The sequence below is a fragment of the Camelina sativa genome, chromosome 1 (genome assembly GCF_030686135.1).
Source record: "Camelina sativa cultivar CO46 ecotype springtype chromosome 1, ASM3068613v1".
In the NCBI taxonomy this organism is placed as follows: Eukaryota; Viridiplantae; Streptophyta; class Magnoliopsida; order Brassicales; family Brassicaceae; genus Camelina; species Camelina sativa.
This window is the reverse complement of record NC_141880.1, coordinates 19,268,168-19,293,574: the sequence shown is the minus strand read 5'-3', so window position 1 is coordinate 19,293,574 and position 25,407 is coordinate 19,268,168. Positions and strand designations below refer to the sequence as shown.

The 25,407-nt window shown below is 41.2% G+C and overlaps 3 non-coding genes across 3 annotated transcripts; 1 reads left to right on the top strand and 2 right to left on the bottom strand.

The window, feature by feature from the left end:
* Nucleotides 1–190: 190 nt before the first annotated feature.
* Nucleotides 191–297, bottom strand: LOC147950122 (small nucleolar RNA R71). The gene has a single exon (XR_015565318.1). It is a non-coding gene; the product is annotated as a small nucleolar RNA R71 (small nucleolar RNA).
* A 7,651-nt stretch (nt 298–7,948) lies between these two features.
* Nucleotides 7,949–8,055, bottom strand: LOC147950121 (small nucleolar RNA R71). The gene has a single exon (XR_015565253.1). It is a non-coding gene; the product is annotated as a small nucleolar RNA R71 (small nucleolar RNA).
* An 8,980-nt stretch (nt 8,056–17,035) lies between these two features.
* On the top strand, nt 17,036–17,142 carry LOC147950120 (small nucleolar RNA R71). The gene has a single exon (XR_015565083.1). It is a non-coding gene; the product is annotated as a small nucleolar RNA R71 (small nucleolar RNA).
* The last annotated feature ends 8,265 nt before the right edge of the window (nt 17,143–25,407 follow it).

The window sequence follows — 25,407 nt, the reverse complement described above, 5'->3', positions numbered from 1 at the left end:
TGACAGAAAATGTGGCCTCACAAAAATCAATGGAGTAAGTGAAGATGGCTTCAAGTTAAGGCTTTTCCCATTTTCCCTTGGAGACAAAGCTCATCTATGGGAGAAGACTCTTCCTACTGGAGCTATAACCACATGGGATGCATGCAAAAAAGCTTTTCTGGCCAAGTTCTTCTCCAATGCAAGGACTGCTAGATTGAGGAATGAAATTTCTGGGTTTGCTCAAAGGAATAATGAGAGCTTTTGTGAAGCTTGGGAGAGGTTTAAAGGATTCCAAACTCAGTGTCCTCACCATGGCTTCAGCAATGAGTCCCTTCTAAGCACTTTGTATAGAGGAGTGCTTCCCAAGATAAGAATGCTTCAAATGGTAATTATAATGGCAACTTCCTCAACAAGAATGTGGAAGAAGGATGGGAATTGGTTGAGAACCTTGCTCAGTCAGATGGTAATTATAATGAAGATTATGATAGAACCATGAGGATCCCCTCCACTGATCAGGAGGACAAATACAAGCAGGATTTAAAGATGGTCAATGAGAAGCTTGACAAGATTCTCCTAAGCCAGTCAAAAACCATTCACTTCATTGGTGAAGAAGAAGCTCCAGTCCAGGAAGGAGATAGGGAGTTTGCTGAGTTGTGTTATATGCAGAACCAAGGAGGAGGATACAAAGGCTACAACCAAGGTGGAGGTTTCAAGCAGAACAACCTCTCCTATAGGAGCACCAATGTAGCAAACCCTCAAGACCAAGTCTATCCACCTCCTCAGCCTCAACAACAGCACAACTATGCACCAAAGCAGCAGCAACAAGTATTCCAGCCCCAATTGTGTCCCCCACCAGGGTTTCAGACTAACCAAGGCCAGGAACAAGACCTAAGAGCAATGATACAACAGCTGTTGATTGGGCAAACCAATGGAAAAACTGAGGAAGCCAAACAGTTTGCTGAGCTGAATCAAAGGTTAACAACACAATATAATGATCTCAATATGAAGTTTGAGGGACTTAACTCAAGAGTGAAGTATATGGAGAGCAATATAGCATCTACTTCAGCTCCAAAACCCACCCAACTCCCTAGAAAAGCAGTTCAAAACCCAAGGGAGTTTACTGCCAAAGCCATTCATCTCTTTGAAGAGGAAGTCACTGGGGACAGTGAAGATCAAGTTGGGGAGGATTGGTCATTTCTTGAAGCTCAAAGTGAAGTTTATGCAAAGCAGACTGACTCCGGTATTGCACTCGACCAGGTGCTCGAGCATGCACTCGACCGAGTGAGTGTTCGAGTGGCTAATCGAGCTGAAGAGTCAGAAGCTGTCAAGCCTGCTAAGTACATCCCTCCTGCTTACAAACCGCCTCTACCATTCCCAGGACGTTTCAAGGCACAAAAGCTTAAGGAATTAAGGGAAATCATTGAGAAAAAACAAATGTTGGCTTTGCAACAAAAGGAAGAGAAGGCTTTGAAGGAAGTGGTTGTGATTGAGAAACAAGAAGAAGTGATGGCCATACAAGAGATCACCATTGCTTACCAAGAAGAAGAGAGAGGACCTGCCTTGGAACAGTATGATCCATATCCTCTCTATAAGGATTTTTTGCTTGATTTATCAAAGAAGAAGGCTCAAGCTCAAGATGAGAAAGATCTTGAAGACCTTGGAGGAGTAATCATCCCAATTAAGCTTAAGGGTCCAGGTCCATTCTATCTGCCTTGCACACTTAGCTATCTTCACTACAACCAATGCTTATGTGACTTGGGAGCATCTATCAGTGTGATGCCCTATTCTATAGCACAAAAGTTTGGGCACACTGACTTCAAGTCCACCAACCTTCATATATGCCTAGCTGATGGTTCAAACAGAGATGTGGTTGGTAAATTGGAGAATATTCCAGTCAAGATAGGAAGAGCAAGGATTCATACAGATTTTGTGGTATTGGAGATGGACAAGGAACCTGAAGATCCTATCATCCTTGGGAGGCCATTCTTAGCCACAGTTGGAGCTGTTATTGATGTTAAGGAAGGTCTTGTGACCTTGAACATTTCTGAGGATATCGCTATGAAGTTTAACATCTATAACCCAACCAACCTTCCTACCATTGATGATCAACCTTTTACTATCAAGGACAAAGGTGGTCATGAAGGTTTAAGTGAAGTGACAACTCCAAAGGACAATCTCCCTCTTCAAGAAGATTATGTGGAAAAGCTTAAGAGGTCAGTTCAAGAGTTGACTGGTATGGTTAAAGATCTCCAAGTCAAGCTAAACAAGAGGTCTTTGAGGAAAGCAAGGCCAAGGCTCAAAATCAAGGGTGTGTGTGTGTGGTTTGTGTGTTAAGGGTGAGGTGATCAAGGATCAGACTCACAATGATCAAGAAGTGCCAGGGAGGATTTCATCACCTCCTTGGTATCTAAACAAAGCCTAAGAAGGCAGCCAAAGTCAAGCTTAGTGACTCTAAACAAGTTCACTAGGGAGGAAGTCCCTAAGGTATCCTTTGTAAATATGATTTATTTTCTTAGTAGTTTTGATGTGTTTTGTTTTATGTTTGTGTTGGGCAGGCCTTTCAATGAAAGTGTAGATGGGTATAGAGAGATTTGGACTTGGGGAAGGAGATTCGCAAGCCACTCGACCAGCCCACGAGAGGTACTCGACCGAGTTGGCAAAGAACTAAGGCCCACTCGATTCTCATTTCTCTAGAATGATCGAGTGGAGGGAAGAACAAGAAGAAAAATTTTGAAATTTCAAACTTTGGTCAAGGAGCTCGACCACGTGTTGGTCAAGTGTGGGGTCGAGTGGCAGCAAAAAGCAGGTCAAAGATTCTCATTTCAAATTTGAATGGTATGGACGATCCACCCTTGTCTCCTTGCCCCCTTAGCTTCTTTAAATAAAGCCTTACACGATCCTATGTCTCTCACACTCTCTCACTTGCTCAAAGCAACTAAAATCAAGTTTTAAAATCTCTCTCAAAGTTCATCTTTTGCTCAAGCTTAGCTCTTTTGAGTTTTTGGGTCACTAACCTATTAAACTTAAGCTTTGAGTCTATTCCCTTCAGTTCTATTCGAAAATGTCTTCAAGGATTACAAGGAAGTCTCAACAAGCGGCTGCAAGCTCCATGGAACGTTTTGATGATCGCCTACAATCAAGAGGAGAAGCTGGAAGAATTAATCGACGCCCCACTCGAGCATGCACTCGATCGAGTGGTGGTCCGAGTGTTCGATCGCCAGATGCCGCATTCAAGAAATCAGTCAGTTGAGGAAGATCCTGAGAGAACTGAAAGTGAAGAAGAAAGGGAGCCAACTCTTAGTGATTTCATGAGGAGAAACAAGGCCAAAGGGAAGAGGCCAGCAGTTGAGATTGAACAAGAGGAGGTTGAGAGTGAGATTGAAGAAGAAGGTGAAGAAGAAGAGGGAGAGGATGATGGAGAAGCAGAATCTTGTGGATTGACAAAGAGGCAACTTTATGAAGCCTTCATGAGAATGGAGTTCCTGGGAACTAGGTATCCACACAAGGAGACCATGGAGAAGCTAGCCATTGATAAAGATGTGGAGTACCTTTTTGAGAAGAGCAACCTAACCAAGTTCATGGAGCTTTGCATGGAGGGGTATAAAGAAGAAAGTTGTGAGTTTCTAGCCACAGTCAAGCTGCACACATATGCAAGAAAGGATGATGAGTTCGGAGCTTGTCATATTGCTTTCACAATCAAGGGGAAGAACTATGAGCTTTCCTTGAAGAAGATAGCAAATGTGTTTGGTTTTGAAGTTGGTAGTAATAGGAGCTTGATGATACCAAGAGAGGAGCTCTATGCCATTTAGGAAACCATTGGAGACAACATCACCTATTCATCCTCCAAGACCAAGAGTTCAAAGATAAGAAGCCCAGTCCTAAGGTACTTCCACAAGGCCTTAGCAAATACATTCTTTGCTAGGAAGGAGACTGGAAATCTCAATGAGTGTGAGCTCAAGGTAATTGACATGGCTCTCAATGGAATCATCCTTGAGGCAAGAAATGGAACCATCATTCTTGGGACCACTGTGGAGACTGACCTTGTAATGGTGCTTATTGACCACATGATATATTTGAGAAGTTGGGTAGGCAAGCTACAAAACAAAGGGTCAAGAGGAGCCTTAGCCATTGGAGGCATCATCACTCCAATACTACAAGCTGCCAAGGTCCCACTTAGCGGAGAGAAGGTTTTGCCAAGATGGATTGACCCAAGCTACCTCACTTCCACTCTCATATTGGCCAAGGAAATGCATCAAGGAAATCACATCTTCAACTTTGAGCTTCCAACAGTTGGGAAAAAACAGTTGATCTTACCTAACCAAGAGCTCACCACCATTCAAGAAGGAGCAAACATTGACTTTTGGCCAGCTGATGAGTTCTTGTTTGATGGGATAGTTCAACCTAGAGTTGATGAAGCTGGAGATGTGCAAATGGCTGATGGAGAGGAGCAATTTTACTTTGAAGACTATGAGCCCAACCCAAGGGATAGTAGAGGAGTGAGAGAGACTAGCAAGAGGTTAACTCTCCTACAAAAGTGGAGCAAGTGGCATGGGAAGAGGTTTGATAAGCTTTAGAAGAAGGTGACCAATATGGCTAAGTCCATCAAGGGCCTAAAAAAGGAGATTGCTGAGCTGAAATTGCAAACTCATCTCCAAGCCATTCAAGCCCTTTGAGGAGGAGTAGCTCAACTAGAGCACTCTCAAGAGTTGCAAACCCTGTGGAACCAGCTAGAGCTTCAATGTACGAGTCCAATCAGAGGAAGAGAAGTTCAAGTAGCCGAGAACAACAATTTTCGATGCACTCGACCGGGTCACTCGAGCACCCACTCGACCGAGCACCCCAGATGCACTCGGCCGAGTTCCAGCCCAGATCACCATATGGCTTCCCACCTCCGGCTGCTTATCCAGGATATCCAGGTTACCCTCCCATCCCACCCCAGTACTTCATGGATCTAGCACTCTACCAGCAGTTTTACCAGCAGCAAGGTCAGAATTTTGACACTCGCGGTCCAGCTCGATCCCCCACTCGAGCACGTACTCGACCGAGTCCCGGTCGATTCCCATCGTCGAGCTGCCCCAATCTCCACCTCCAAGTCATCAACAAGACCCCAACTACACTTTTGACAGCATGCAAGAGGATGTGGCCAGTTTCTTCTCCAATCCTTGAGGTACCACTATCACCTTCCCTTGTAAATACCATAGCATTTGATGTTGTGTTTTGTTTTTAATCTTCAATCCTCTTACAAATTTCTTTCACACAGAGGACTGTGTGATTTAAGTTTGGGGGAGGGTTTGAGATAGCATTTGATGTTGTGTTTTGTTTTCTTATTTCAAATTTTTAGCATCATCATGTTAATACTTGCATAGCATCTAAGGCATAGAAAAACCTGATGTTCATATATTTTACCTTGTTTTCCCTTAGTTTATTCACAACTTTTGCATCTTTTGCTATCCATTTAGGCCATTATTGTGTAGCTTTAGGACTAATCATGCATTATAGTATAGTTGCATTGCATTTGCATCTTTTCATGCATAAACAGGTGATTTTGGAGCTTAAGGAGCATGGAAGCAATGCTGAGGAGAAGTGAAGCAATCCTGAGGAGAAAACAAGAGAGTTAAGGCTGTAGAATCAAGGTCCAGAGTCCAACTCGACCGCACCACTCGACCACCACTCGACCGTGTGATGAGGAGGACTCGACCGAGTGGAGAATGCACGAGAGAAGCCAGCTCGACCAGCCACTCGACCGAGCACTGGTCGAGTTGACCGAGCCGTTGACTACTTTGACTTTTTGTATTTTTAGGGCTTCCACCTCACCTCCTATATAAGGCCTTTGTACCTGCAGCCACCAAAGAGTCCAGCTTTTTAGAGAGTCTAAAACCTAGTTTTTACCTTTTTTAGATTTTATTCCTTTTGCACTTTCTTTTATTTTTAGATTTTGTACTTGTTTGAGAGAGAAAGACTAGATTCTTATATTTTGTTTGTTTCATAACTTTCAAAGTATTAAGATTTCGAGTTTTATTCCTTCATCAATATTGTAGATCTCTGTTTCATCTTTCTAATGATGCAAGTTTCATTATTTTCTGGGTTTTTGACATATTTCACCATGTGTTCTTGTGAGTAGTTTGCTTAGGACCTTGAGGATGGGTTAGGCTGGGTTGATCTTGTGGTTTGTTTGATTTGGTCAAGCTTGATTGTTGTAGATCTCTTCTAGGCTAGATGATCTTAATGTTGATCCTATATCTGAGAAGGTAGGGTTTGATTTCAAGCATCTTAGCATCACACCAATGTCTAAGGAGCATAGATAAGGCTAGATCTAGAGCTTACCATTAGGCTTGCTAAGAGATTAGAAGTCTTGTTTGGTTTGAGATGTATTGCTTAATGCCTGCTTGTCTAGATTCTTTACTTTGTGAGAACAAGTCTAGAAATGCATAGGTTTGATTGTTTCTTGCCATGAGAGTGGATTAAACATGTATTAGAATAGTATGTCTAGAGATCAGCTCAATGTTTGCTTGAGATTTGTTGACCAAGTTAGATAACCACAATGATTAGCTCAGCCCATGAATCCCTCCTCAAGGCCTTCTTTGTTTATTGAAATCTTAGTCTAAATATCATTGCTTGCTTGTTGTTTGATTAGTTTTAGCATTGCTCTGTTTTTCTTGTGTTGCTCTGTTTTCACGTTTAAGTCTAGCTCGACCACGTACTCGACCTACACTCTCGAGTGCTGCTCGAGTTCATCCCCAGAACTTGTGTTTTTAATTTGTGATTGTCTTATTTCATTCCTGTTTCATTTCCATTGCATTCACGTAGTTTCCTGTTCATTACTTGTCTTGCATTAGTTCATTAGCATAATGTCTATCTCTGTTCTAGTTTCATTATAGCTTTAAGTTGTTTGTTCTGTTTTCATTTAGTATCTTGTTCTAGTTGTTTTTACTTTCTACATTTCATATCTCATTTTCGGATTGTTAGTGACAAACAATCTTTACAATTGGCTTGACTTAGACTCATATGCACATCTTAATTGTTCACAATCACTCAGATAGGATTGACACCTCTTATACTGCAACTGCATAAGGGGAATTGAAACACCCTGACTTCTATTCATTCCATACATCATCATTCCATACATCTTTCTTTCACCACACCACAAACAAAGTCAGTTCCAATTTGGCGTCGTTGCCCATTTGAGTATGTTTTGTGACATTTAGGATCATTATTAGTCTAAGATTAAGTTCGTTTAAACACTTGTGAAGTTACTGAACTCGAATCTTCCTTTGCTTGGCTGTTTTGTGTTTCAGGTACCACTCGATCACATACTCGACCGAGCTGTGATCGAGCACTTGATCGAGCCAGAAGCCGGATCCAAATAGCCATTACTTCCCAGTCGACTCGACCACCCACTCGAGCATGTGCTCGACCGTGTACCTGTTCGAGTCTGTAGTAGAGTTTTTTGATGCACACAAGGTCAAAAGGCAAAGACAGTCTTCAACAGCCTATTGACAACATCCACATGCTACAAAAGGGTTTGAGACATAAGCAAGGAAGAGTAGTTCAACAACAACAAGGTGAAGACATCATGGAGCAACAAGCTATCCATGAACAAAGACCAAGGCACATTGGTGCAGGAGATGCACCCAATACCCACAACCAAAGGGCTGGAATTGTGCCACCTTCAGTAGCAAACAATAACTTTGAGATCAAGAGTGGATTGATCTCAATGGTACAAGGCAACAAATTTCTTGGGTTGCCAATGGAGGATCCACTAGATCACCTTGATGAGTTTTACAGAATATGTGGGCTCACTAAGATCAATGGAGTGAGTGAAGATGGATTCAAATTAAGGCTCTTCCCATTTTCTCTTGGAGACAAAGCTCACCTTTGGGAGAAGACTCTTCCTACTGGAGCTATCACCACATGGGATGCATGCAAGAAAGCTTTTCTGGCCAAGTTCTTCTCCAATGCAAGGACTGCTAGGTTGAGGAATGAAATTTCTGGGTTTGCTCAAAGGAATAATGAGAGCTTTTGTGAAGCTTGGGAGAGGTTTAAAGGATTCCAGACTCAGTGTCCTCACCATGGCTTCAGCAATGAGTCACTTCTAAGCACCTTGTATAGAGGAGTGCTTCCCAAGATAAGAATGCTTCTTGATACAGCCTCTAATGGCAACTTCCTCAACAAGAATGTGGAAGAAGGATGGGAATTGGTTGAGAATCTTGCTCAATCTGATGGCAATTATAATGAGGATTATGATAGGACAATAAGGATCTCCTCAACTGATCAAGAGGACAAGTATAAGAAGGATTTGAAGATGGTCAATGAGAAACTTGACAAGATACTCCTCAGCCAGTCCAAGTCTATTCACTTCATTGGTGAAGAACAAGCTCCAGTTCAAGAGGGGGAGCCTGAATTTGCTGAGTTGTGCTACATGCAAAACCAGGGAGGATTCAAAGGCTACAACCAAGGAGGTTTCAAAAACAACAATCTCTCTTATAGGAGAGAGACCAATGTGGCCAATCGTCAAGACCAAGTCTATCCACCTCCTCAACCTCAACAACAGAAACAAAACTACATCCCCAAGCAACAACACCAAGTGTTCCAGCCCCAATTGTGTCCCCCACCAGGGTTTCAGACTAACCAGGGCCAGGAACAAGACTTAAGAGCAATGATGCAACAGTTGTTGATTGGGCAAACACAAGGCATGATTGAGGAAGCCAAGCAGTTTGCTGAGTTGAATCTGAAACTGACTTTCTTTGTGGTGTATGAATGAATGATGTATGGAATGATGATGTATGGAATGAATAGAAGTCAGGGTATTTCAATTCCCCTTATGCAGTTGCAGTATAAGAGGTGTCAATCCTATCTGAGTGATTGTGAACAATTAAGATGTGCATATGAGTCTAAGTCAAGCCAATTGTAAAGATTGTTTGTCACTAACAATCCTAAAATGAGATATGAAATGCAGAAAGTAAAAACAACTAGAACAGGATACTAAATGCAAACAGAACAAACAACTTAAAGCTATAATGAAACTAGAACAAAGATAGAAACTATGCTAATGAACTAATGCAAGACAAGTAATGAACAGGAAACTATGTGAATGCAATGGAAATGAAACAGGAATGAAACAAGACAATCACAAATCAAAAACACAAGTTCTGGGGAGGAACTCGAGCAGCACTCGACCGAGTGTAGGTCGAGTACGTGGTCGAGCTAGACTTAAACGTGAAAACAGAGCAACACAAGAAAAACAGAGCAATGCTAAAACCAATCAAACAACAAGCAAGCAATGATATTTAGACTAAGATTTCAATAAACAAAGAAGGCCTTGAGGAGGGATTCATGGGCTGAGCTAATCATTGTGGTTATCTAACTTGGTCAACAAATCTCAAGCAAACATTGATCTGATCTCTAGACATACTATTCTAATACATGTTTAATCCACTCTCATGGCAAGAAACAATCAAACTTATGCAATTCTTGACTTGTTCTCACAAAGAAAAGAATCTACACAAGCAGGCATTAAGCAATACATCTCAAACCAAACAAGACTTCTAATCTCTTAGCAAGCCTAATGGTAAGCTCTAGATCTAGCCTTATCTATGCTCCTTAGACATTGGTGTGATGCTAAGATGCTTGAAATCAAACCCTACCCTCTCATATATAGGATCAGCATTAAGATCATCTAGCCTAGAAGAGATCTACAACAATCAAGCTTGACCAAATCAAACAAACCACAAGATCAACCCAGCCTAACCCATCCTCAAGGTCCTAAGCAAACTACTCACAAGAACACATGGTGAAATATGTCAAAAACCCAGAAAATAATGAAACTTGCATCATTAGAAAGATGAAACAGAGATCTACAATATTGATGAAGGAATAAAACTCGAAATCTTAATACTTTGAAAGTTATGAAACAAACAAAATATAAGAATCTAGTCTTTCTCTCTCAAACAAGTACAAGATCTAAAAATAAAAGAAAAGTGCAAAAGGAATAATATCTAAAAAAGGTAAAAACTAGGTTTTAGACTCTCTAAAAAGCTGGACTCTTTTGTGGCTGCAAGTACAAGGGCCTTATATAGGAGGTGAGGTGGAAGCCCTAAAAATACAAAAAGTCAAAGTGGTCAACGGCTCGGTCAACTTGACCAGTGCTCGGTCGAGTGGCTGGTCGAGCTGGCTTCTCTCGTGCATTCTCCACTCGGTCGAGTCCTCCTCAGCACACGGTCGAGTGGTGGTCGAGTGGTGCGGTCGAGTTGGACTCCGGACCTTGATTCTACAGCCTTAACTCTCTTGTTTTCTCCTCAGGATTGCTTCACTTCTCCTCAGGATTGCTTCCATGCTCCTTAAGCTCCAAAATCACCTGTTTATGCATGAAAAGATGCAAATGCAATGCAACTATACTCTAATGCATGATTAGTCCTAAAGCTACACAATAATGGCCTAAATGGATAGCAAAAGATGCAAAAGTTGTGAATAAACTAAGGGAAAACAAGGTAAAATATATGAACATCAACACCCCCAAACTTAGTCTTTTCTTGCCCTCAAGCAAATAATCAAGACAAAAGAAGGTAGGTGAGGTTTGAAAGTGGGATCTCAGCTCCTAAAGCTTGCAAATAGACTATCTAGAATCAATGTCCAAGTTACTAGTACTATGATGCAAGTTGAATGAGCTATACTTAAAGACTTTAGACAAGCATATCACAACCTTCACTGATTTGAGCCTTAGACATCCACATGCATTCAAATCAACCATTTCCTTTAACATTCATTAATCAAGAACATGAATCAATTCTATGCAATGCTTAAACTCATTTGGCTTGGCAGTAAAAGGTTTAGAGACAATGATGGTCTCTTTTTAGAGTAGGGCTTATCAATATCAAGGTTCTCTCATAAAAAAAAATGAATTGAGCTTTAGAAGAATGCTAAAGGTAAGAACACTTAGACACATACAAGAACAAAACCTTGTCTACCCAAAGGCACCCAAAGTGTTTATCCTATCAATCTAAACCCAATTGGTCCTAGTGCTACCCTTTAACTTCTTTTCTTCTTTTTCACCCTTTTCTCTTTTGGTTTTAAAGTCTTAGGAGAGGTTTCTTATTTGATCTTTCTAGTGGAATGGGGGATTCTTACTTATTTGCTATGGTTCTCTTTTCTTCTTATTCTTAAGACATATAAGCATTTTGCTAGACTTCTCTTTTCTTTCTTTCTTTTGTTTAACTAGAACCATCTTTAAACAACCTTATTCTTCCCATTCTTTCACTAGACTTTAAATTTTCTTAAACACATTCCCCTCCTAAAGACTCTAACCTTTTCTTTCTCTTTTTCCTCTTTTCTTTTCATAATAGCCAAGTCCCAAACCCAACAAGTGAACCACCTAGTCCTATCTAGTTTGAAAAATGCAAACTAGAACTACACAAGGCTTTACTCTTGTCAGTTCAAACCTAACACTTTCTACCAAGCTCAATCCCAAAAAAAATAGGCCTCACACACACAAGAATAAACATGGCTTGAAAGAAGGTTTGGTTTAGGGGTAGGGGAACTGATTCTTAATGAGGAAATCAGCTACTTGGATCAACAAGAGTGGTAAAAAGGAAGAAGATGATCCAAATATGTATGTGGTATCCATGAGTTTAAAGCATTGCACACATTGATAATTGAAAGTCAATATTAGGTTCTTATAAATAGGAAATGGTTTCAAATCTCAACATGCTTCAATTTAGACCAAATGCAATGTAGGAATTCAAGGCCTGGTTCAATCTTATTCTAACCACTCAACTAGCATCAAAGTACTATTAACTTGGGCATTGATCCTAGTCTAGTGAATAAACAAGCTAATAAGGGAATACTCATCATAGATCCCTAATGCAAGTACTATACAATCCTACATGAAACATGCTAAACAAGATCCTAATGTGCAGTGCAAACTACATGAACACTCTTTTTTTATAAAGATTTTTGCAAAAATTTTCAAATTTTTAGGGTTTTTCTATGCCTTAGATGTTATGCAAGTATTAACATGATTATGCTATAAATTTGAAATAAGAATCACAAAACACAATGTCAAATGCTATCTCAAACCCTCCCCCAAACTTAAATCACATAGTCCCTGTGTGAAAGAAATTTGATTGAGGATTCAAGATGAAAAACAAAAAACAAAACACAATGTCAAATGCAATGATATCTACAAGGGAAGGTGATAGTGGTACCTTAGGGATTGTGGAAGTAGTTGTCCACATCCATCTGCATGCTATCATAGGAGTAGTTGGGGTCTTGTTGGTGACTTGGAGGTGGAGATTGGGGCAGCTCGACGATGGGGATCGACCGGGACTCGGTCGAGTACGTGCTCGAGTGGGGGGGGGGGGTCGAGCTGGACCACGAGTCTCAAAATGCGGTCCTTGCTGCTGGTAGAACTGCTGGTAGAGTGCTGGATCCATGAAGTACTGGGGTGGGATGGGAGGGTAACCTTGATATCCTGGATAAGCAGCTGGATGTGGGAAGCCATAGGTTGATCTGGGCTGGAACTCGACCGAGTGCGTTGGAGGTGCTCGGTCGAGTGGGTGCTCGAGTGACCCGGTCGAGTACCTTGAAAAGGGTTGTTCTCGGGTACTTGAGCTCCTCTTCCTCTGATTTGGCTCAGACATTGAAGCCCTAGCTGGTTCCACAGGGTTCGCAACTCTAGAAAGTGCTCTAGTTGAGCTACTCCTCCTCAAAGGGCTTGATGGTGTAGGTGAAGAATTCCCACTCTTCAACTCAGCAATCTCCTTCTTTAAGCCCTTGATGGACTTAGCCATGTTGGTCACCTTCTTCTTCAGCTTATCAAACCTCTTCCCATGCCATTTGTTCCATTTTTGCAGAAGGGTTAATCTCTTGGTAGCCTCCCTCACTCCTCTACTATCTCTTGGGTTGGGCTCATAATCCTCAAAGTAAAATTGCTCCTCCCCATCAGCCATTTGCACATCTCCAGCTTCATCAACTCTAAGTTGAACTATCCCATCAAACAAATGCTCCTCAGCTGGCCAAAAATAATTGTTGGATCCTTCTTGAATGGTGGTGAGCTCTTGGTTAGGCAAAATCAGTTGCTTTTTCCCAAGTGTTGGAAGTTCAAAGTTGAAAATGTGATTCCCTTGATGCAGCTCCTTGGCTAGGATGAGAGTAGAAGTGAGGTAGCTAGAGTCAATCCATCTTGGTGAAACCCTTTCTCCTCTAAGTGGAACCTTAGCAGCTTGAAGGATTGGAGTAATGATGCCTCCAATGGTTAGTGCTCCTCTTGATCCTTTATTCTCCAACTTGCCTACCCAACTTCTCAAGTAAATCATGTGATCAATGAGCACCATTGCTAGGTCAGTCTCCACAGTGCTCCCAAGAATGATGGTGCCATTTCTTGCTTGGAAGATGACTCCATTGAGAGCCAAATCAATCATCTTTAGCTCCCCCTCATTAATATTCCCAGTTTCCTTCCTAGCAAAGAAGGTGTTGACAAGAGCTTTGTGGAAGTACCTTAGGACTGGGCTCCTTATCCTTGAACTCTTGGAATTGGAGGATGAGTAGTATTTGTTGTCCCCAATGGTTTCCCACACAGCATAGAGCTCTTCTCTTGGAATCATCAAACTCCTATTGCTCCCAACCTCAAAACCAAACACATTGGCTATCTTCTTCATTGAAAGTTCATACCTTTTCCCCTTGATTGTGAAAACAATGTGACCAGCTCCAAACTCAGCATCCTTCCTTGCATATGTATGCAGCTTGACTGTGGCTAGAAACTCACAACTCTCTTCTTTGTAGCCCTCCATGCAAAGCCCCATAAACTTGGTTAGGTTGCTCTTCTCAAAGAGGTACTCCACATCTTCACCAATGGCTAGCTTCTCCATGGTTTCCTTGTGTGGATATCTTGTCCCTAAGAACTCCATTCTCATGAAAGCATCATAGAGTTGCCTCTTTGACAACCCACAGGACTCAGCTTCTCCATCATCCTCTATCTCTTCTTTTTCACTATCTTCCTCACTCTCATTCTCACTCTCTTCTTGTTCAACCTCAACTGCTGGCCTCTTCCCTTTGGCCTTGTGTCTCCTCATGAACTCATTGAGAGTTGACTCCCTTTCCTCCTCACTCTCATTCCTCTCAGGATCTTCCTCAACTCTCTCTCCCCTTGGACGCGGCATCTGGCTCGACCGGCTGCTCGAACCACCACTCGGTCGAGTGCATGATCGAGTCGGGCGTCGAGTGGTCCTTCCAGCTTGTCCTCTTGATTCAAGGCTAGCATCATGACGTTCCATGGAGGTTGCAGTTGTTTGTTGAGACTTCCTAGTGATTCTTGAAGACATTTTTCAAATAGAACTGAAGGGAATAGACTCAAAGCTCAAAGTTAATAGGTTAGTGAACCAAAAACTTGAAAGAACTAAGCTTGAGCAAAAGATAAACTATGAGAGAGACTTTAAGACTTCAATTCAATGGTTTTGAGCAAATGAGAGAATGTGAGAGGTATAATTTCGTGCAAAGTCTATATAAAGAAGCTAAGGGGACAAAGATACAAGGGTGGAGCGTCCATACCATTCAAATTTGAAATGGAAATCTTTGACCTGCTTTTTGCTGCCACTCGACCCCACACTCGACTGTACACGGTCGAGCACCTTGACCAAATTTTGAAATTTCAAAATTTTTCTTCTTGTTCTTCCCTCCACTCGATCGTTCTAGTGATTTGAAGATCAAATGGGCCTCAATTCCTTTCCAGCTCGGTCGAGTACCTCTCCTGGGTAGGTCGAGTGGGCTTGCGAGTCTCCTTCTCCAAGTCTAATTCCCTCCTTACCCAACTACATTCTCACCTAAAGTCCTGTCCAACACAAACAAAAAAGAAAACACATCAAAACTACAAGGAAAATGAACCATATTTACAAAGGATACCTTAGGGACTTCCTCCCTAGTGAGCTTGTTTAAAGTCACTAGGCTTGACTTTGGTGTCCTGTTTAGACTTGGTTTAGATACCAAGGAGGTGATGAAATCCTCCCTGGAACCTCTTGATCACTGTGAAGTTGATCCTTGATCACCTCACCCTTAACACACAAACCATGTTTCTTCTTGATTTTGAGCCTTGGTCTTGCCTTCCTTAAGGACCTCTTGTTCAGCTTAACTTGAAGATCCTCAACCATACTAGTCAACTCTTGAACTGACCTCTTAAGCTTTTCCACAGAATCATCTTGAAAGGAGAGCTTAGCCTTTGGAGTAGCTTCACCACTTGAACCTTCTTGACCTCCTTTGTCCTTGATAGTAAAAGGTTGATCATCAATGGTAGGAAGGTTGGTTGGGTTATAGATGTTAAAATTCATGGCTATATCTTCAGCAATGTTCAAGGTCACAAGACCCTCTTTGACATCAATAACTGCTCCAACAGTGGCTAGGAATGGCCTTCCAAGAATGATTGGATCTTCAGGTTCCTTGTCCATCTCCAACACCACAAAATCAGTGTGAACCCTTGCCTTCCCTATCTTGACTGGGACATTCTCCAACCTTCCAACTATTTCTTTGTTTGACCCATCAGCTAAACATATATGAAGGTTGGTGGACTTGAAATCAGTTCTCCCAAGCTTTTTGTGCTATGGAGTATGGCATCACACTTGTTGAAGCTCCCAAGTCACAAAGCCATTGGTTGTAGTGAAGATAGCTAAGTGTGCAAGGCAGATAGAATGGACCTGGATCCTTAAGCTTGATTGGAATGATAACTCCTCCAAGGTCCTCAAGATCCTTCTCATCTTGAGCTTCAGCCTTCTTCTTTGACAAATCAAGCAAAAAGTCTTTGTAGAGAGGATATGGATCATACTGTTCCAAGGCAGGTCCTCTCTCTTCTTCTTGGTAAGCAATGGTGATCTCTTGTATGGCCAACACTTCCTCAACAACAGCTTCTTCAATCACAACCACTTCCTTCAAAGCCTTCTCTTCCTCTTGTTGCTTAGCCATCATCTCCTTTCTCTCAATGATTTCCTTAAGCTCCTTAATCTTTTGTGCTTTGAAACGTCCTGGGAATGGAAGAGGTGGCTTGTAAGCAGGAGGAGTGTACTTAGCAGGCTTGACAGCTTCTGAGTCTGCAACTCGATTGGCCACTCGAGCATGCACTCGATAGAGTGGCTGTTCGAGTACTTGGTCGAGTGCAATAACGGACTCCAGTTGCTTTGCATAAACGTCACTTGGGGCTTCAGTAACTAATGAATTCCCCCAAACTTGGACTTCACTGTCCTCAGTGACTTCCTCATCAGAGATATGAATGGCTTTTGCAGTGAACTCCCTTGGATTTTGAACAGCTTTTCCAGGGAGTTGGTTGGGTTTAGGAGCTGAAGTACAGGCAATGTTACTCTCCATATACTTCATTCTGGAGTTGAGACCTTCAAACTTCAAGTTCAGATCATTGTACTGTGATGTGAGCCTTTGATTCAACTCAGCAAACTGTTTGGCTTCCTCAATCTTGCCTTGTGTTTGCCCCATCAACAACTGTTGCATCATTTCTCTTAAGTCTTGTTCCTGGCCTTGGTTAGTCTGAAACCCTGGTGGGGGACACAATTGGGGTTGGAACACTTGGTGTTGTTGCTTGGGGATGTAGTTTTGTTGCTGTTGAGGTTGAGGAGGTGGATAGACTTGGTCTTGAGGGTTGGCCACATTGGTGCTCCTATAAGAGAGATTGTTGTTCTTGAAACCTCCTTGGTTGTAGCCTTTGAATCATCCCTGGTTCTGCATGTAGCACAACTCAGCAAATTCAGGCTCCCCCTCTTGAACTGGAGCTTCCTCTTCACCAATGAAGTGAATGGACTTGGATTGGCTGAGGAGGATCTTGTCAAGCTTCTCATTGACCATCTTCAAATCCTTCTTATACTTGTCCTCTTGATCAGTTGAGGAGCTCCTTATGGTCCTATCATAGTCCTCATTATAATTGCCATCAGATTGAGCAAGATTCTCAACTAATTCCCATCCTTCTTCCGCATTCTTGTTGAGGAAATTGCCATTAGAGGCTGTGTCAAGAAGCATTCTTATCTTGGGAAGCACTCCTCTATACAAGGTGCTTAGAAGTGACTCATTGCTGAAGCCATGGTGAGGACACTGAGTTTGGAATCCTTTAAACCTCTCCCAAGCTTCACAAAAGCTCTCATTATTCCTTTGAGCAAACCCAGAAATCTCATTCCTCAGCCTAGCAGTCCTTGCATTGGAGAAGAACTTGGCCAGAAAAGCTTTCTTGCATGCATCCCATGTGGTGATAGCTCCAGTAGGTAGAGTCTTCTCCCAAAGGTGAGCTTTGTCTCCAAGAGAAAATGGGAAGAGTCTTAATTTGAATCCATCTTCACTCACTCCATTGATCTTAGTGAGTCCACATGTTCTGTCAAACTCATCAAGGTGATCTAGTGGATCCTCCATTGGCAACCCATGAAACTTGTTTGCTTGTATCATTGAGATCAATCCACTCTTGATCTCAAAGTTATTGTTTGCTACTGAAGGTGGCACAATTCCAGCCCTTTGGTTGTGGGTATTGGGTGCATCTCCTGCACCAATGTGCCTTGGTCTTTGCTCATGGATAGCTTGTTGCTCCATGATGTCTTGACCTTGTTGTTGTTGAACTACTCTTCCTTGCTTATGTCTCAAACCTTTTTGTAGCCTGTGGATGTTGTCAATAGGTTGTTGAAGACTGAAACAAGATTTATATTGTGGTGTGAATGATGATGTATGCAATGGTGAGATATGAATGGAATGATGGATGGGTGTTTCAATTCCCCTTATGCTATTGCAGTACAAGAGGTATCAATCCTAAATGAGTGTTTCTGAACAATTAAGATATGCATATGAATCTAAGTTAAGACAAATGTAAAGATTGTTTGTCACTAACAATCCTAGGAAGAAAATGTAAAATGCAGAAAATAAACTACAAGAGCTAACAACTAGATGCAGATGAAACTGAATGATTGAAACAGTGATAAAGCAAGAACAGAAACAGAGACTACTACTAATGAACTAATGCAAGATAATTAATGAACTGAAAACTAAATGTATGCAACTGGAATGAAACAGGAATGAAACAAGACAAACACAAATCATAGACACAGAGTTCTGGGGATGAACTCGAGCAGCACTCGACCGAGTGTAGGTCGAGTGGGTGGTCGAGCTAGACTAGATGCAGAAACAGAGCAATGCAATAAAAACAGAGTAATGCTAAATCCAATCAAACAACAAGCAAGCAACAGGATTAAGACTAAGATTTCAATAAACAAAGAAGGTCCTGAGGATGGATTCATGGGATGGACTAATCATTGTGGTTATCTAACTTGGTCAACAAATCTCAAGCAAACTTTGAGCTAACCTCTAGACATATTAATCTAAGACAAGTTTCTCCCACTCTCATGGTCAAGAAACAATCAAACCTATGCAATTCTAGACTTGTTCTCACACAGTAAAGAATCTACACAAGCAGGCATTAAGCAATACATCTCAAACCAAACAAGACCTCTAATCTCTTAGCAAGCCTAATGCTAAGCTCTAGATCTAGCCTTATCTATGCTTCCTAAACATTGGTGTGATGCTAAGAAGCTTGAAATCAGACTCTACCCTTTCAGATATAGAATCAGCATTAAGATCATCTACCCTAGAAGAGATCTACAACAATCAAGCTTGACCAAGTCACACAAACCACAAGATCAATCCATCCTAACCCATCCTCAAGATCCTAAGGAAACTACTCACAACAATACATGATGATCAAAGTCAAAAACCCAGAAAATATTGAAACTTGCATTATTAGAAAGATTAAACAAAGATCTTTAATATTGATGAAAGGATGAAACTCAAATTCTCAATATCTTGAAAGTTATAGAACCAACAAAATATAAGAATCTAGTCTTCTTTTTTAAGGAAGTACAAGATCTTAAAAATAAAAATGCAAAAGGAATAAAACTAAAAAAAGTAAAAACTAGGTTTAGGGAATATCTAAAAAGTTGCACACTTTGGTGGCTGCAGGTACAAGGCCTTATATAGGTGAGGAGGTGGAAGCCCTAAAAATAGAAAAAGTCAAAGTAGTCAACGGCTCGGTCAACTCGACCAGTGCTCGGTCGAGTCCATGGTCGAGCTGGCTTCTCTCGTGCACACTCCACTCGGTCGAGTCCATCTACCCACTCGGTCGAGTGCTTGGTCGAGTTGGACTCTGGACCTTGGTTCTTCAGCCTTAACTCTCTTGCTTTCCCTTCAAGATTGCTTTACTTCTCCTCAGGATTGTTTCCATGCTCCTTAAGCTCCAAAATCACCTGTTTATGCATGAAAAGATGCAAATGCAATGCAACTAAACTCTAATGCATGATTAGTCCTAAAGCTACACAATAATGATGAAAATGGCTAGCAAAAGATGCAAAAGATGTGAATAAACTAAGGGAAAACATGGTAAAATATATGAACATCAACACCCCCAAACTTAGTCTTTGCTTGCCCTCAAGCAAATAAACAAGACATAAGAAGGTAGATGAGGTTTGAAAATGGGATCTCAGCTCCTAAAGCTTGCAAATAGACTATCTAGAATCAATGTCCAAGTTACTAGTACTATGATGCAAGTTGAATGAGCTATACTTAAAGACTTTAGACAAGCATATCACAACCTTCACTGATTTGAGCCTTAGACATCCACATGCATTCAAATCAACCATTTCCTTTAACATTCATTAATCAAGAACATGAATCAATTCTATGCAATGCTTAAACTCATTTGGCTTGGCAGTAAAAGGTTTAGAGACAATGATGGTCTCTTTTTAGAGCAGGGCTTATCAATATCAAGGTTCTCTCATAAAAAATGGATTGAGCTTTAGAAGAATGCTAAAGGTAAGAACACTTAGACACATACAAGAATAAAGCCTTGTCTACCCAAAGGTACCCAAAGTGTTTATCCTATCAATCTAAACCCAAATGATCCTAGTGCTACCCTTTAACTTCTTCTTTTCTCTTTCACCCTTTTCTCTTTTGGTTTTAAAGTCTTAGGAGAGGTTTCTTAATTGATCTTTCTAGTGGAATGGGAATTTTTTTCTTATTGCTATGGTTCTCTTTTCTTCTTATTCTTAAGACATATAAGCTTTTTGCTAAACTTTACTTTGCTTTCTTTTCTTTTCTTTAACTAGAACCATCTTAGATAACCTTATTCTTCCCATTCTTTCACTAGACTTTAAATTTACTTAAACACATTCCCCTCCTAAAGACTCTAACCTTTTCTTTCTCTTTTTCCTCTTTTCTTCTCATGCCAGCCAAGTCCCAAACCCAACAAGTGAACCACCTAGTCCTATCTAGTTTGAAAAATGCAAACTAGAACTACACAAGGTTTTACTCTTGTCAGTTCAAACCTAACACTTTCTACCAAGCTCAATCCCAAAAATAGGCCTCACACACACAAGAATAAACATGGCTTGAAAGAAGGTTTGGTTTAGGGGTAGGGGAACTGATTCTTAATGAGGAAATCAGCTACTTGGATCAACAAGAGTGGTAAAAAGGAAGAAGATGATCCAAATATGTATGTGGTATCCATGAGTTTAAAGCATTGCACACATTGATAATTGAAAGTCAATATTAGGTTCTTATAAATAGGAAATGGTTTCAAATCTCAACATGCTTCAATTTAGACCAAATGCAATGTAGGAATTCAAGGCCTGGTTCAATCTTATTCTAACCACTCAACTAGCATCAAAGTACTATTAACTTGGGCATTGATCCTAGTCTAGTGAATAAACAAGCTAATAAGGGAATACTCATCATAGATCCCTAATGCAAGTACTATACAATCCTACATGAAACATGCTAAACAAGATCCTAATGTGCAGTGCAAACTACATGAACACTCTTTTTTTTTTTATAAAGATTTTTGCAAAAATTTTCAAATTTTTAGGGTTTTTCTATGCCTTAGATGCTATGCAAGTATTAACATGATTATGCTAAAAATTTGAAATAAGAATCACAAAACACAATGTCAAATGCTATCTCAAACCCTCCCCCAAACTTAAATCACACAGTCCCTGTGAGAAAGAAATTTGATTGAGGACTCAAGATGAAAAACAAAAAACAAAACACAATGTCAAATGTAATGATATCTACAAGGGAAGGTGATAGTGGTACCTTAGGGATTGTGGAAGTAGTTATCCACATCCATCTGCATGCTGTCATAGGAGTAGTTGGGGTCTTGTTGGTGACTTGGAGGTGGAGATTGGGGCAGCTCGACGATGGGAATCGACCGGGACTCGGTCGAGTACGTGCTCGAGTGGGGGGGGTCGAGCTGGCTGCCGAGTCTTCTTTTCCAAGTCTAAATCTCTCCTTACCCAACTACATTCTCATTAAACAGCCTGCTCAACACAAACATAAAACAAAAATATCAAAACTACAAGGAAAATAAAGCATATGTACAATGATACCTTAGGGACTTCCTCCCTAATGAGCTTGTTTAAAGTCACTAAGCTTGACTTTTGATGCCTTTTCAGGCTTGTTTTAGAGACCAAGGAGGTGATGAAATCCCCCCTGGTTCTACTTGGTAACCTTGGTGTTCCTTCTTGATCACTACTTCTTTAGCACTTGAACCATGTTTCTTCTTAAACTTGAGTCTTGGTCTTGCCTTCTTCAAAGACCTCTTGGTGAGCTGAACTTGAAGACCCTTCACTAAACCAGCTAACACTTGAACTGAATCCTTGAGATGTTGAACTAATTCTTCATGAGATGAGACCTTAGCTTTTGAAGTCTCTTCTTCTCTCAAAACCTCAAAATCAGCCTTATCTTCAATCTTAAATGGTTGACCTCCAATGGTTGGTTGGTTAGATGGATCTGTAATATCAAAGTTCATGGTCAAACCTTCAGCTATGTTCAACCTTATCAGCCCCTCCTTAACATCAATGATTGCTCCTGCTGTGGCAAGGAATGGTCTCCCAAGCAAGATTGGATCCTCTACCTCCTTATCCATCTTTATTATGATGAAATCAGTGGGAATTCTTGCCTTGCCTATCTTGACTAGGAGGCTCTCCAATTTACCAACTACATCTTTGTGTGAACCATCAGCTAGACTTATGTAGAGATTGCTTGGCTTGAATTCAGTGTGTCCAAGCTTTTCTGCTATAGAGTAGGGCATGACACTAACAGATGCTCCAAGATCACACAAGCATTTGTTGAAGTGAAGGTAGCTGATGGAGCAAGGTAGATTGAATGGACCTGGATCTTCAAGTTTTGTTGGTACAATAGCTGTCCCAATCTCTTCTTGATCTCTCCTGTTTTGATCATGAGCTTTCTGCTTGGATATGTCAAGTGACATGCCTTTGTAGAGAGGATATGGGGCATATTGTTCCAAAGCTGGTCCTCTCTCTGCTTCCTTCTCTTCAATGACAACCTCCTGTTGAATGGCCCTCACTTCCTTCTTTTCAATCACAACCTCTTCCTTCAAAGCCATGACTTCTTCCTTCTCAATGACTTCCCCTTGTTGTAAAGCTAACTCCTTCTCTTGTTGCAAAGCCAACTGTTCCCTTTTCTCAATAATTTCTCTGAGTTCTTTCAGCTTTTGTGCTTTGAAACGTCCTGGGAATGGTAGTGGAGGCTTGTAAGCAGGAGGAATGTACTTTACAGGTTTGACAGCTTCGGAGTCTCCAGCTCGATCGACCACTCGAGCATGCACTCGGTCGAGTGGCTGGTCGAGTTCATGGTCGAGTGCAATGCCGACCTCCTTTTGCTTTGCACAAATGTCACTTGGGGCTTCAGTAACTGATGAATTCCCCCAAACTTGGACTTCACTGTCCTCAGTGACAACTGCCTCATTGAGATGAATGGCCTTAGCAGTGCATTCCCTTGGGTGTTGAAGTTGGTTTGGTGTAGGAGAGGAAGTAGAAGCCATGCAACTCTCCATGTTCGTGATTGTAGAGCTCAATCTCTCCAACTGGTTATTCAGTCCAGTAGAATAAGAATTCAACGTTTGGTGCAGCTCAGCAAACTGCCTTGCTTCCTCAATCTGCTTAGTAGCTTGCCCAAGCAACAGTTGTTGCATCATAGCTCTTAAGTCAGGTTCTTGAGCTTGTGAGGTCTGGAACCATGGAGAGGGATACAATTCAGTCTGGTAGACTGGTTGATGTTGCATGGGTATGTAATTGAACATACTGTTGTGGTACATCATTACGGACTCGAACAGGTACTCGGTCGAGCGCAGGCTCGAGTGGGTGGTCGAGCCGACTGGGAAGTAATGGCTATTTGGATCCGGCTTCTGGCTCGATCAAGTGCTCGATCACAGCTCGGTCGAGTGGTGGTCGATTTGGTGGTCGAGCTGGTACCTGAAACGGAACTGCAACCCAGAAACAGAAGATTCGAGAACAGCAACCTCACAAGCGTATAAAAGAACTTAATCTTAGACTAATATGGATCCTAAATGTCACAAAAACACACTCAAATGGGCAACGACGCCAAATTGAAACAAGATTTATATTGTGGTGTGAATGATGATGTATGCAATGGTGAGATATGAATGGAATGATGGATGGGTGTTTCAATTCCCCTTATGCTATTGCAGTACAAGAGGTATCAATCCTAAATGAGTGTTTGTGAACAATTAAGATATGCATATGAATCTAAGTTAAGACAAATGTAAAGATTGTTTGTCACTAACAATCCTAGGAAGAAAATGTAAAATGCAGAAAATAAACTACAAGAGCTAACAACTAGATGCAGATGAAACTGAATGATTGAAACAGTGATAAAGCAAGAACAGAAACAGAGACTACTACTAATGAACTAATGCAAGATAATTAATGAACTGAAAACTAAATGTATGCAACTGGAATGAAACAGGAATGAAACAAGACAAACACAAATCATAGACACAGAGTTCTGGGGATGAACTCGAGCAGCACTCGACCGAGTGTAGGTCGAGTGGGTGGTCGAGCTAGACTAGATGCAGAAACAGAGCAATGCAATAAAAACAGAGTAATGCTAAATCCAATCAAACAACAAGCAAGCAACAGGATTAAGACTAAGATTTCAATAAACAAAGAAGGTCCTGAGGATGGATTCATGGGATGGACTAATCATTGTGGTTATCTAACTTGGTCAACAAATCTCAAGCAAACTTTGAGCTAACCTCTAGACATATTAATCTAAGACAAGTTTCTCCCACTCTCATGGTCAAGAAACAATCAAACCTATGCAATTCTAGACTTGTTCTCACACAGTAAAGAATCTACACAAGCAGGCATTAAGCAATACATCTCAAACCAAACAAGACCTCTAATCTCTTAGCAAGCCTAATGCTAAGCTCTAGATCTAGCCTTATCTATGCTTCCTAAACATTGGTGTGATGCTAAGAAGCTTGAAATCAGACTCTACCCTTTCAGATATAGAATCAGCATTAAGATCATCTACCCTAGAAGAGATCTACAACAATCAAGCTTGACCAAGTCACACAAACCACAAGATCAATCCATCCTAACCCATCCTCAAGATCCTAAGGAAACTACTCACAACAATACATGATGATCAAAGTCAAAAACCCAGAAAATATTGAAACTTGCATTATTAGAAAGATTAAACAAAGATCTTTAATGTTGATGAAAGGATGAAACTCAAATTCTCAATATCTTGAAAGTTATAGAACCAACAAAATATAAGAATCTAGTCTTCTTTTTTAAGGAAGTACAAGATCTTAAAAATAAAAATGCAAAAGGAATAAAACTAAAAAAAGTAAAAACTAGGTTTAGGGAATATCTAAAAAGTTGCACACTTTGGTGGCTGCAGGTACAAGGCCTTATATAGGTGAGGAGGTGGAAGCCCTAAAAATAGAAAAAGTCAAAGTAGTCAACGGCTCGGTCAACTCGACCAGTGCTCGGTCGAGTCCATGGTCGAGCTGGCTTCTCTCGTGCACACTCCACTCGGTCGAGTCCATCTACTCACTCGGTCGAGTCCATCTACCCACTCGGTCGAGTGCTTGGTCGAGTTGGACTCTGGACCTTGGTTCTTCAGCCTTAACTCTCTTGCTTTCCCTTCAAGATTGCTTCACTTCTCCTCAGGATTGTTTCCATGCTCCTTAAGCTCCAAAACCACCTGTTTATGCATGAAAAGATGCAAATGCAATGCAACTAAACTCTAATGCATGATTAGTCCTAAAGCTACACAATAATGATGAAAATGGCTAGCAAAAGATGCAAAAGATGTGAATAAACTAAGGGAAAACATGGTAAAATATATGAACATCAAAGACTGTCTTTGCCTTTTGACCTTGTGTGAATCAACAAACTCTACTACGGACTCGAACAGGTACACGGTCGAGCGCAGGCTCGAGTGGGTGGTCGAGTCGACTGGGAAGTAATGGCTAATTTGATCCGGCTTCTGGCTCGACCAAGTGCTCGATCACAGCTCGGTCGAGTGGTGGTCGAGTAGGTGGTCGAGTGGGTACCTGAAACACAAAACAGCCAAGCAAAGGAAGAT